Below are 12847 nucleotides of genomic sequence, written 5' to 3'. Positions count from 1 at the left end.
ATACTCCGATTAATCAAACTTCGGATAATCGAAACTTCGGATATTCGAGGTTTCGGATTATCGAGTCTGAACTGTACATTTATCTTCAATCTAAAATGTAAATGCTACACCCAGAACTGGGCATCGGCATACGAGAGGATAAAGAGCACGGTCCGATAGTAAAATGGTACTGTGTTCGGACGGAGAGGAAAAATCCCGAAATTACCGAGAGTACTTTACTCATGGTTCATTTTCCAAAAAAGTTCATCTATCAAAAAAAAAGTATCGGTACCGAGACTCGAACCCAAGACCTTCGGCTTATTGAACCGTGCCTTTGCCGTATGGGCCACCATGGTTCGATGATTAAGTGCCGGTCATTTGTCTATATAAGCCACTCAATAGGATGAACTCTTTTAATGAACGAATGAACACGTAAGAGGTCTTTACTCAAGCAAAATAGTATTTTCCTCACGTTTCTTTTCGGGAGGACTATCCCCTCGGTCTTTAACTTTGGGTGTATGGAAGTAGGTCGACAAAAATGTAAACCGTTGAAAAGTAAAATTACGAAAATTATCCCAAAGTGGAAATTAACAAACTGAAATATTTTATGAAAATATTTCAAATTTAAAATAGTTTTTGTAAAAGCTATTTTAGTTTTTTTAAGATGATAACCAAAACTTGATAAATAAAAATCATGGTTTAAAATATGAGTTATTAGTGATTTCTTAAACTCATTTTATTAAATAAAGTCTTTTTCAGAATGCAAAAGTAGGTTATTTGGGTACTTATATTTTTACCTACATTCAAAAAAAAATATTTCCGTATGTTACATCATTTATGACGGGACACTTATGCACGTCATTAAAAATTTTAATTTTAAAGCAGTTTGTTGTAAATTTGCAACAAATTATACGTAAAAACATGATTTTACGTGTGATTCAACCGTTTACATAGAATCTCAATTTTTCATCAACTGAGTTTACATGTGGTTCACCATTTCCGTGTCGAGTAAATTCACATTTTTTTCTGATAAATTAATTGAACAATTTAATTTTAGTTTAGTCTTGACTCTGACTGAGCTCGAAGAAGGAATAAAGCATTAAGACCTTCCTTAACTTTGTACTGCCCATTTTTTTTTTTTTTTCAAAAGTTTTTTGTTTTGCTAGGAGGTCATTTTGAGCAACATAAAACAAACCTTTTTTAAAAAAAATTCTTGTTTTGTTCCAAAAAATATTTTTTTTCTCGTGTTTCATTTCAATTTTCTTTTTTTAGTCTTTTTAAGTTTATGTTTATGTTTCTGATAGTATTTGGAAAGCGAGTTGTGGCGCTATAACCACGGAAATGTCCTGGGCATTTGTGGAAATACAATGTCCCATCCCTGAGGGTCCCGGAGCACCAAAACTTCTTAGCATGGTGCTCCCAACGATTATTTGCCTAAACAAAAAGGAACGTGAGCGGGGGATCCCCACGTTTCTTCCTCCCCTGTAGATTCAGAAATGTATTGTTGTTTGAACACTCGTGCTCAAACTCAATGCAATTCAACGAATCATCTTTGCGGTTAACTTTACGCAGTTGGCCTGGCCGCTTTAACGTTTGTGATGTTTCAAAGCAATTTATTGCATTGGGGCACTGCAAATGTTAATAATGACAAGAAGAGTGCTAGGCGTTAATCAACCTAAGGCATTTTCCAGGATGCCCTCGAAAGACTGGCTGCGATAGGGTTAGATTAGATTAGATAAGATTAGATGTTTCTGATAGTATTTGGCTTATTCTACCACCTCCTTTCATTACCGGTTGTCAAATTTTTTGCATGTTTTTCATATTTTTCTATTGTAGAATAATACCATTATAATATTTTTTTTAGTTGCATAGAAAACTAACGCATACATATTTTTGCTAAAAATATCATAAATGTCAGTAAAAAAAGCCAAAGTTGACTCCTAAAAATCATTTTTTTAACATTAGCAAATACATATAAAACAAGTCAAACTTCAAAAAAATCTTTCATTTAACGAGGTTTTCTTTCCAATGCATTTTTTTTATCGAAGACCGCTTAGAGGCAGGATAAGGTTGCAGAGGGATTTATTTTTCAAAAAGAACCCAAAAATATCTAGGAAAATTAATTAGCTGAAAAAAAACATTTTGATTAAATAAAAATCATGTAAGGCATATGAATTCCAGACAAATTAACGGGACAAGCCGGAGTTTTGAAGTGAAATATAGTAATAAAATGTATAAGAAAAGATTAAAGTTGCCTTTAAATCTTTATAAAAATAATCACCACTAAAAATGTAATTGAAAAAGTAATTGTAATTGCTCAAGAATGTCATGCAAACTTTTTAAAATATATTTTCTATAATTTATATTAAATATGAAAAAATGGAACTTCAGGATAGTCAAAATATCGTCAAAGGACGTTGAACGTTTCGGAAAATTATGATTCGAGAATTTATTGATATTTAGATTTTTTTTAAATCTCGCCAACACCGAGCGACACAAAATTCAAATAATATTTGTAATGGCCCCACTAGTTTAGAAAATCAAAGTTTAAAGATATTTTTGCCAAATAACATTTTTCAAGAGTGTTAAAAAATGATATTGTGAGCTTATACAAAGTAAAAACAACAATGAAAAATGTTTTGGGAATTGTTTTAAAGTTGAAACTCATAAACATACTGATATTTTAAATAAATCCTTTTAGCTAAAACATTTTGAATAAAGGTTGGTGACAAAAACTCGGAAACATAAAAATAAAACGGCCTAAAAATTAAACTCAATATTGTAGTGAAGATTTTATAGATGTGATTGGTTTGATTGGTGTTTTTCTGAGAATTAAATTATTCCAATGAAGCGATTTTGCACCATTAGTTTTTTCATGCAAGGCTTCATACAATTTTGAGGGCTGGGCATGTCACTATTTGGAAATCTGTATTTTTAGTAGTGATTCTCTGATAGATTTGGTGTCTTCGGCTTTGTTTTATTTGAACTTTTTACATAAAAAAATGCTTTCCAAAATACCTTGTTTTATCTTCGATTTATTTATTTTTTTGATAATTTTCCTATTTTTAGAATAAAGAGAAATCTTTGTTCTGTTGTTTTTTCGAAAGACATGGTCATTTTTTTGAGATTCACTCTGTTTAGTTATTAAAAGTAAAATTCAAATATTTAAACTCTGAAACATTGTTGAAAAACCTTCAACTTTTGCGAATGGTTCTCTAAAGACGTAATTAAACAGAAATATTTGACGTTATCACAAGCACGTCAATTTCATTATTGTTATTTGACAACCAACTTATCATATTCGAAAAATACCAACACCTTCGTCACCCTCAACCGGTGTCGAAATAACATTACCTCCATATCATAACGAAGCATGGCATTTACATATTTTAAATTAATTACTGGAAAACTTCCCCGAAGGTCACCCCATTTAATTATCACATGTAATCATAAAGTCACCTTCCAGGCAATCATCAATATTACTTCCAAAAAAACACACAGTTTCCCCCGTGCGATGCCATTTCGCAAACGAGGTGGGCCACTTTTATGATTTTATTTGATAATCAGACAAAAAGGTTGTGTCCAGCCACACCCACTTCCCCGAACCCCAATAAAAACATGCGTGAGCAAGGAAATTAATTAAAATCATAAAACTGACAGCAAATGACCTGTGTCCTAACACTTTTTTTTCTTCATTCTTTCGCTTGAACGTCACCCTCCTGGAAGTGTAAATGGTAAATCGTTCGCATTTGTCATTCCGGGAATTTCCTTCCTACTAGTTTTTTTTTTTCAACGCAGGGAGTTTTCCCAACATTACAAAAGTAAAAGGGGGTGGGCGGTTGACATATTCTCCCAGCATTATGAGCGACTTGCACCAATAAAAACGCATCGCATTTGATCATTTGCAGCTTTGCCCGGGGATTACAACCGTCGAGCGTTAAATGTGCCCTTAACGAGGAGTTTGAGAGGTTAGGATCAGCGCAGTTCGAGTGGGAGTGTTGTTAGTAGGAATGTTAGTCACGCGCATATTTTAGCTTAGTGCAGATCCTGGATAATCCCTGCTTGTGCTGTCAGACCGGGAGGACAGCTTTGGTGACAAATGGTGATGATGATGATGAGGACGACCCTGTTTGAGGGTTGAGCTCATCGTTTTGGAAAATGAGCAGACAAAAAGAAGTCATAAATGTGACGCGTGAGGAAAAATTATGGGAATTGTGTGCTGTGTGTGCGAGAGATGCAGTGTAGTGGTGTAATGTTACGTGATCATTACCACGTCCCAGGGCTTGGTTTAACATGTTCAGTGACAGCATTAGAATGGTCGTAAATTGTATACTGCTGGTAATAAGGGGTAAACGAATTCGTTTCAAAACTGGAAAATTGAACACATGTGCGCAAATTGGTCAAGTTCATTTTGAAATATTAACCCTGTTTCACCCATTTTTTTTTACTGATGATTTTGAGCAACTTTTTTTTTATTCTTAACTTATTTTTATTAGGTCCTCTTAGGTGCTGCGACCAGATTAGGACCTTTTTTTCCAAAATTACAAAAAATTTGATATATAGACATAAGGGATTTGCTTATAAACATCACGAGTTATCGCGATTTTACGAAAAAAAGTTTTGAAAAAGTTGGTCGTCATCGATCATGGCCGTTCATGGTTACCCGCGACACACGGACGACGAAACTAAGAGAAACGCAAAAAGGAACTTTTTCAAAACTTTTTTTCGTAAAATCGCGATAACTCGTGATGTTTATAAGCAAACCCCTTTATGTCTATATATCAAAATTTTTGTAATTGTCTGCTCTACAACTTTGTAGAACATTGATATACTCTAAAAAATAACCCTGCAAAGTTAGAAAAAAACACGAAATTTTAAAATGAAATTTTTTTTTCTGATTGAAAAAATGACCCTTTTGGGTCAATGTAGATTCGAAAAGAACTTTAAATTTCCCATAAAATGACATGTTCCAAAAAAATTTACAGTCGAGTAACGGAAAATGGGAGAATTTTTAAAACTTTTTTGGTGTTTTTTTTCGATGAAAAATACATTTTTTCGGAATTCTGAGTACGCCATCAAATCAGGCGTCTAATTTTACATAAAAGTCCCTTTGACTCCAAATTTCTATCTCATCACCGTTTCAGGCTGCAAATTATTGAAAAACACCTCTTTTTTCGCATGTTCAAAAATGGAAGGGGTCGTACCGCCCCTCCGTCACGAGATATCAAAAAACGGACCTCGGATTCGTGATCAGGGACAAAAGTTACCCCTTAGGACAAAGTTTCACGAAAATCGAAGAGGGGTCGGGGCAACTTTTCCCGATTTCGTGTGAGTTGGTAATTCTCTACCCATCTGCATACGAAATTTTGCATTATCCTAATCTCAAACACAAAAGATGTCCGTTTTAGTGTCCTGAAAAATATCAAGAAACTTAGAAATGTTTAAAAATATAATTTAGGAATTCAAATTTTAGTAGGTATTTCAAGTTATTAAAAACGAAGGGTAATGCTGCGCTGGATTATCATCAGAATTTTGAGAAATTGCTGCACTTTTTTCATGTAATCAACGGTCAAAGGCTCATTTTTTCAAAGGTGAATTATTTCAGTATGCAACTAAACCTTTAGAATTTTGATATATGAAAAAAGAAGTCAGTCTTTTCATAACTTATTATAAAGTAATTATTTCATTTTTTTTTATAAATTCTGCTTATGTTCTTAAACTTTGTACAATTTTATTACAAAATTTGACTGAATTAAATTTACTATCAAACGATATGTCTAGGGTGGCCACTCATATCCCATTTTTGAATTCTCGACTTTTCCAGGCTTTTCCAGAACCTCAATTAATATGCGGTTCCTTGCCCAAAATAATTAGACCCGTTTTTGTTTTGCGATTTAGGTGCTCCTATCTGAAGTAGGGCGGTCCAAAAAAACATTGAGTAAAAAACAAGAAAACCGCTCCTCTGTCAGACATTTAACAAATTACCCAAAATTGATCATCATATACTTAAACTAGATTTCACAAATTTAAATACATTTTTTTTTTCTTATTTTGAGTGAGTTTTCAAATTTTTAACCGACATTGCACAGTGGTCCAGATCGCAAAATGAAGTGGAAAATGAATTTTCCGAAAAATGGCGATGTTTTGGAGCTTTAGTGTTTTCAGAAGAGTTGTTGCAAACAAAAAGGGACAACTTTTGGTTTGGTTGAAAATTAGGGTGGTTCACGAATAGGGTGATTTTGAAAATCTAACTTTTTAAGAATATTTTTGGGATTTTTTTCGTCTTCTAAAAAGTTGTTGGAATTGCCAATTCAAGCAACTTTGTCGAAGACACCAAAATTTTATCTCGTAATCTACGCCTTCTACGACCAAATTTATAGAAAGCATCTGAGCAAACCTTCAAAAATCGGTTTTTTGAACGTGTCAATTCAGGGTTAAGTTTCAGAGAAAAGTGTTGTTCAGAGCACTTTTAGAGCTCTAGAAAACACACATTTTTTATTATTTAACAAATCAATTTGGACTTAGGGATCAAAAGTTACAGTCATTTTAGAGGTAAAAAAGATACAGTTTGAAAACTTAAATATCTCGAAATGGCGCAGGCCAAATTTCAAGCGCCAATTTTGCCCGCTGAATCTGAATCTGCCCACCGAATTGAGCCAAAGGTCAAAAAATCGACTTGTCAAATAATAAAAATGTTTGTTTTCTAGAGCTCTAAAAGTGCTCCTAACAACTGTAGCCGTTGCGATTCGATCGTTTGGAAACGGTGCAGCTTATGCGCCACTCCCGTGAGGGAGACTGCCCGCCATGTTAAATTTGCCCGGTTTGAGACTCTCGAAGAGGTGCTCGGTTGAACTTCTTCCCAGAGAAGAAGCAAGATCGAATCGGCCAGCGTACCAAAGTGACCCACAAGAACGGTACGGAAAGCTCAGCCTCCCGAAAAAGCTCCTCAGAAATCCACCAGTATAGGACCCCCCGTGCCCGTATGAATCATCATGGGTAGTACCGACACCCGCCACCAGAGAACTTCACGAAGCATGGGAAATACGCAGAACTTTTGCATTGGGGAGGAAAGGACTGGGAACGGACCCTAAAGTGACGGAAGCAGCGCTCCGGATCGACCAGAAAAACTAACACGTGAGCTCATTTTAACTGCAGGGACTTTATTTAACTCCAGAATAATTACTCATAATTTAGTTGGCAGGAAATCAGAAAAAGGTGCTCGTTTATTGGACTAGTCTAACATATTTGTATTTCATTCATTGTTTCGTTTTCTAGTGTCTAGACATCTCCTACTGTGTGCGTTTGCTCTCCCTACTGTCTGTACTGTTTGTTCTTCTGTTACCCCGTGCTTTTGTGCTCTCTCCTCAACTCTTCAGCTCGTCAGCTGGAACAGCTGATCGCTGACGTCACCGGCAGTCAAGCGGACTGCGGCAGACAAAGGGCACTAAAGTGCGATTTGGTGGATGTGTGGGGCGGATCAATAAAGGCCGTCACACTCCGGGCGCATGGCAACACGCGCTAAACAAAATGGACGCCGTCCATCAAAATGGCGTCCGCTCTACGGCCGCAGCCGGAACGGAAAAACGTTCGTGACGCCTTTCGTGGCCGTCACCCTTCACTTGCCCAAATAGAACGGACTCACCGGACTACTGCTGTTGCTCCTGTTACTTGCTGATGCTGCTGCTGTTGATCTTCACCGCGTGCTCGCGGACGGCGCGGACGACGCTGCCGGTTCGACCTGCGGTTGAGAGGTCGACTTCGATGACGATGCGCGGGCCGGAGATGGATTATCCGGGCCAGCACGTGGGCGGATGGAACCGCCTCCAGACGAGATGTTGACGGCTCGTCTCTTCTGGCGATGTAGCGTGTGCCAGGTCAACTTGTCCCACACTCGATGCGGGGCGGTGGTGGACGCGCGCTCGATCTCCTACTGGTGCTGCTTTGCTGGTAGGGCGAAAGGAAGCGAAGCCAACGAACTTCGCAACGGATTAGCACATGCACGGGGATAATCGCACGGGGTAACGGTTTACCTGATCTCTAGCTAGGCCGCGCACTAGGCTAACTATTTCGCACACTCACAATTCTAACTCGACGAGATCTAGGGGGGGAGAAGTTAGAATTTAAGACCTAACCGGAAACACTACCACGCCACTTTCAAACCTCAGGACTGGAAAAAGGGGAACCCGGGATAAAAGTCCGCGCACTCCACACTTCACAAAGGTCTGGGACAAAGTGAACGAGTACTAGGTTCCTCAGAACGGGGAAAGTGGCCCCAGACGTACTTTTGGTACGCCGTTTCCCGGAGATTGCCTCGGGCTTCTTCGGATCTTTAAAGATCTGAGTTCCCGTCTCACTCTAGCGGTCGTCAATGGCTCTGACCGTCCCTTTCCGTCTTCCCGAAGGATTCAACATGTGAGCGACCTCCGCGAGATTCTCTCTCCAGGTCTTAAACCGGTAACGAAAGTTACCAACGATTGTGAGGGCTAACATCACCTACATTGATTACCGTGGTAACGGAGATCAAATTACATTTAAAGACGAACGGAAAAACCAAAATAAATAAATAAATAAATGCTAACAAGTGCAACTGTTACATCACTCCATGCTTAAATTACGAAAATTCAGTTTAAAAAAACTGAATTTTCGTAAGGGGAAATCTTACGAAAAACAAGGAGGAACCACAAAAAAAAAACAATTTATTCTACTAATATATTTACATTTCACTAAAAACAAATTGCGAAAGATTCTTCAACAGTTCGGGGTCATATATGATCATCGGTTACAAGTAACCTCCATCTCTATTTCCAAGTCATGATCCATCACAGAAAATGCTTGTTACTGACCATCAACGTCTTCACTCCGGTCTCCAGCGAACGTTCAGAGATCCTCAACAAAATGCTAGTGCAAAAATTTTATAACCTAATTACAGATACATTCTTTTTCGGTCATTTACATTACAGGCTATCATCTCTAAATTTCTCCCAGAAAAACTTCTTGTTTGAACAGTCCAGGGCTAGCAGTTCGACTATGACTAATGGTTGACATTCCTCATTCATTCATCCTAACACTCAAATCTCAATCAATACCCCAAAATAAAATATACTTTCAAATAAATAATATTCCATATTTAATGAAAATACAACCTAAAGTCTCCATACTTTATGTTCCCGAAATAACACAGGCTCATTAAGACTCAGAATCTACCCCAATCATTACGTTGAGCAAATGAAACTTCGTCCTAATTCACCGAAATCATCTGTTCTGCAGAGTTTAGGCCCACCCCAAAGCTTTACTTCAGGCAAATTTGTCCTTCACTCTAACAGAACGCAGCCTAATTAAAATATCTATATTGAATTTCCACCCCAGAATCGACTCTGGTCACCCGAAATTCAACAAGACAACTGAAATTCGCCACAAGGGTTTTCCCAAATAAACACTGAAAAAATTTCACTCTACCTAACTAACTGGAACTGTCAAACCAAAAGCTTCGTCAAAAAGCTTCGCCGAGGACGTCAAACGAAAACGTAAACAAACGTGGCTGTCCGTAATTTTAACTCGCGTGTGATTTTTACCAGAATGTGCTCTAACTGTGTCAAAATGTAGTGGAAAGTGCCTGAAACTATTGAAAATTCGTCATCTGAACTTGATTTACGGGGGGAGTATTCAAATATTCTCCCTAAAACCTAGAATTTATGTGCTTTGTGTTTTATTTTGCAGGAGCTGCGTCGTGGGACAAAAACAACTCTCAAGTGCTGAAGGCTGACGGAAATTTACTAATTCTGCTGAAGGCGGGACGAAATTTATGCTGCTGAACTAAAAACCAAGTGCGGAAGCCAAAATTTACTGCTGAATGGAGAAATATGTTGCGGAAGGCTGAAAATTACGGCGGAAATATGTTGCTGAAGGCTGAATGTGCTGTGACGTCATCAACTTCGTTTCTGATTGGAAGCTGCGACGAGTTCTAATTGGATAACCTAACCTACTCAACACGACGACATTTATGCTGCACGATGCTGAATCATGCTTACTACATCTATACTCATCTCAAGTTCCCGAAAAATATGCTCCAGACGACATAACTGAAGACAACATACATCATCGATCATGCTGCGACAACATCACTTCGTGGGACTCAACATCAACATAAAGAAAATCAAGAAGAAACTAACACTAACGATAAGTACTCACATGTAGTTTTTATAAGATTAGGTGCGACTAACAGTTAACAAGTTTATTTACATCAGGTAGGGTATTTGCTCCCATTCTTGATCCTATTCCTATCCTAAATCTAATTTTTGTCTCGTTGGACGGTCTGTTTACGATGTCCGAGATCGCGATTGACTAGTTCGAGGGTGTTCGTGGTAGTTATGCTCTAATTCTTCGTTTTAGTCACCAGTAGTCTTAGTTATTGTGGGACGCTCAACTCTTTGATCGAGGAGACTGGAAGGTTAGAGGTTTTGTGTAATCTTGTTGCTTTCGATTGGGTGAAAGGGACATAGCTGGTTGGGTCATAGTTTGCCTAGCATATTTTGTCGACAGTCAGCAGGTTCGAGCATAGATCTTCATGTTGGCTAGGGGAGTTGGTCTTTCGGTCTCGTCCGCAAAAGCTCATGAAACATCGATACTCTCATCTGAAGCTGGACAGGTGTGGCATGTAGTTGTAGTTGTTGATGCCTAAAGAGTGTTTTGGAGCATAATTTATGCTTGGTTGCCTCTCTAACGGTTAGAGGGTACATAGCTCGAGAACCTAAATTTGAAAAATCCTAAATTGCAAAATCCTAACTGAACCTGATCGATTCTAACCGCGGTGTTAGTCGACCGAACGCGAGGGAGGTTGGTGAAACTTTTTAAGGTACTTGCAGTTGAAAACGCCCAGACGTTTACCTTTCTCGTCTTCTAGTTCGTAGCAGTGTTCGCCCACTACCCTTTTGACCAGTGCAGGAACGTATTTAGGCGCAAGTTTGGCACAGTAACCCTTACCCTTGTCGGAAAGTTCGGTGTTCTTCTTCAGAACCTTCTCGTTGACCGTGTACTGCGGACATTTCGCGTTTGACCTGAGGTTGTAGTATTTCGAGTGCCTCTCGAAGGCCTTCTTGAGGTTCTCCTTGACGTCAGCGTACAGTTTCTCCCTCTCAGCGTTGTTTAGACTCCCACTATCAATCGACGTGTCCCTCATGCAACGGTACTCTCTTCCGTCCGAGACCATGTTACGCCCGAACAGGACAAAGTAGGGCGTGTACTTCGTCGCGTCATGCACCGAGTTCCGGATGGCGTTGGCGATCGTCTGGATGTTGTTCGCCCAATCCTTATGGTCCTTCTTGATCGTGGCCCGGATGGCGGTTGTTATCACCCGGTTGGCTCTCTCCGAATCGTTGATCTGCGGATGGTAACTCGGCGTTCTCCAGTGGGTTACGTGATATCGACTCAGCAGATCTTGGAACAGTTTGGACGTGAATTGTGTCCCGTTATCTGTGAGGATTACTTCCGGAACCCCGAACAGCAAAAACAGCATATTCTCAACGAACGGAACGAGCGAATCCGCCGTGGCTTGCCGAAATGGTTGTACTAGTACGAACTTGCTGAAAACGTCTGTTAGTACCAGCAGACAGGTGCTTCTCCCTTTCCCCGATGCCGGAAGCGGTCCAACGTAGTCCATCGTCACAAATTGCCACGGGTATTCCGCAATCTTACGCTGCACTTTCAGTGGAGCTGTGGTGTTGATGTTGGTCGCTTTGCTGGTTTGACAGACGAGACAATCCTGGCAGAAACGTTTCGTTTCGGTGTTCATCAACGGCCAGAAATATCTTTCCCGAAGCGCGGCCAGAGTCTTCTCGAACCCGAGGTGAGCGGTTCCGTGAGTTTTCCGGAGAATCTCTTCTCGTTCTGACTTCGGCGGGTAGACTTTCCAACAGAAACGACTATCCTCGACCTTTCCTTTGTTCTTGACGAACTTGTAAACGCTGCCGTCGACTACTCGGAAGTCCGTGTAGGCCTGCGGGTCCATCGTGATCTGCTTGACCAGGTCCTGGTACTCTGGATCGACTTGCGCTACGCTGATGGCATCTAACGAGCGAGACAAACAATCTGCGGTGATGTTTTGCTTTCCCTTTCGATACTCCAACTCGATATCGTACGATTGGATCTTAAGAGCCCATCTGAGCAACTTAGAGTTACCAGACTCGACACCTATCGTGAACAGCCAGAGAAGGCTACGCGCGTCCGTGACGACTTTGAAACGGCTTCCTTCCACGTAGTGCCGAAAGTGCTCGATCGCAAGCAGAACGCCTAGGCATTCCTTCTCCACGCTGGCGTATCGCTTCTGGGTGCTGCTTAACTTCTTACTGAAGTAAGCGATGATTCGCGGCTCGCCATCCAGCTTCTGGATCAGCGCGGCTCCGACAGCATTATCAGATGCGTCTGACTCGATCACAAACGGCTCGGCAAAATCCGGGTTGGCAAGAATCGGTGCCGACACCAGTGCGGCTTTCAACTCTTGGAATCCTTCTTCCGCGGCTTCCGTCCACTGGAACTTGTTCTTCTCCTTGCGTAACAGGTCTGAAATCGGCGCGACGATCTTACTGTAATTGGAAATGAACCGTTGGTAAAAGCCCGCCAGGCCGAGCAGACGGCGAATGTCCTTTACGCTCTTCGGGCGGCTGTAGTTCAGGATCGGATCGATCCGCTTGCTGTCGATCGCGACGCCCTGGCCGGTTAACAAATACCCCAAATAGTTCACCTGCTTCTTACAAAACTGAGACTTGTCGAGCGAAATCGTCAGGTTCGCCTTTGTCAAACGTTCCGCCACGATTCCTAGCAACCGAAGGTGCTCGGACAGGTCTTTGGTCGCCACCACAATATCGTCCAAGTA

This window comes from Culex pipiens, chromosome 2 (genome assembly GCF_016801865.2).
Source record: "Culex pipiens pallens isolate TS chromosome 2, TS_CPP_V2, whole genome shotgun sequence".
Lineage (NCBI taxonomy): Eukaryota > Metazoa > Arthropoda > Insecta > Diptera > Culicidae > Culex > Culex pipiens.
The sequence above is the reverse complement of the archived record's forward strand: the minus strand, read 5'-3'. Positions refer to the sequence as shown.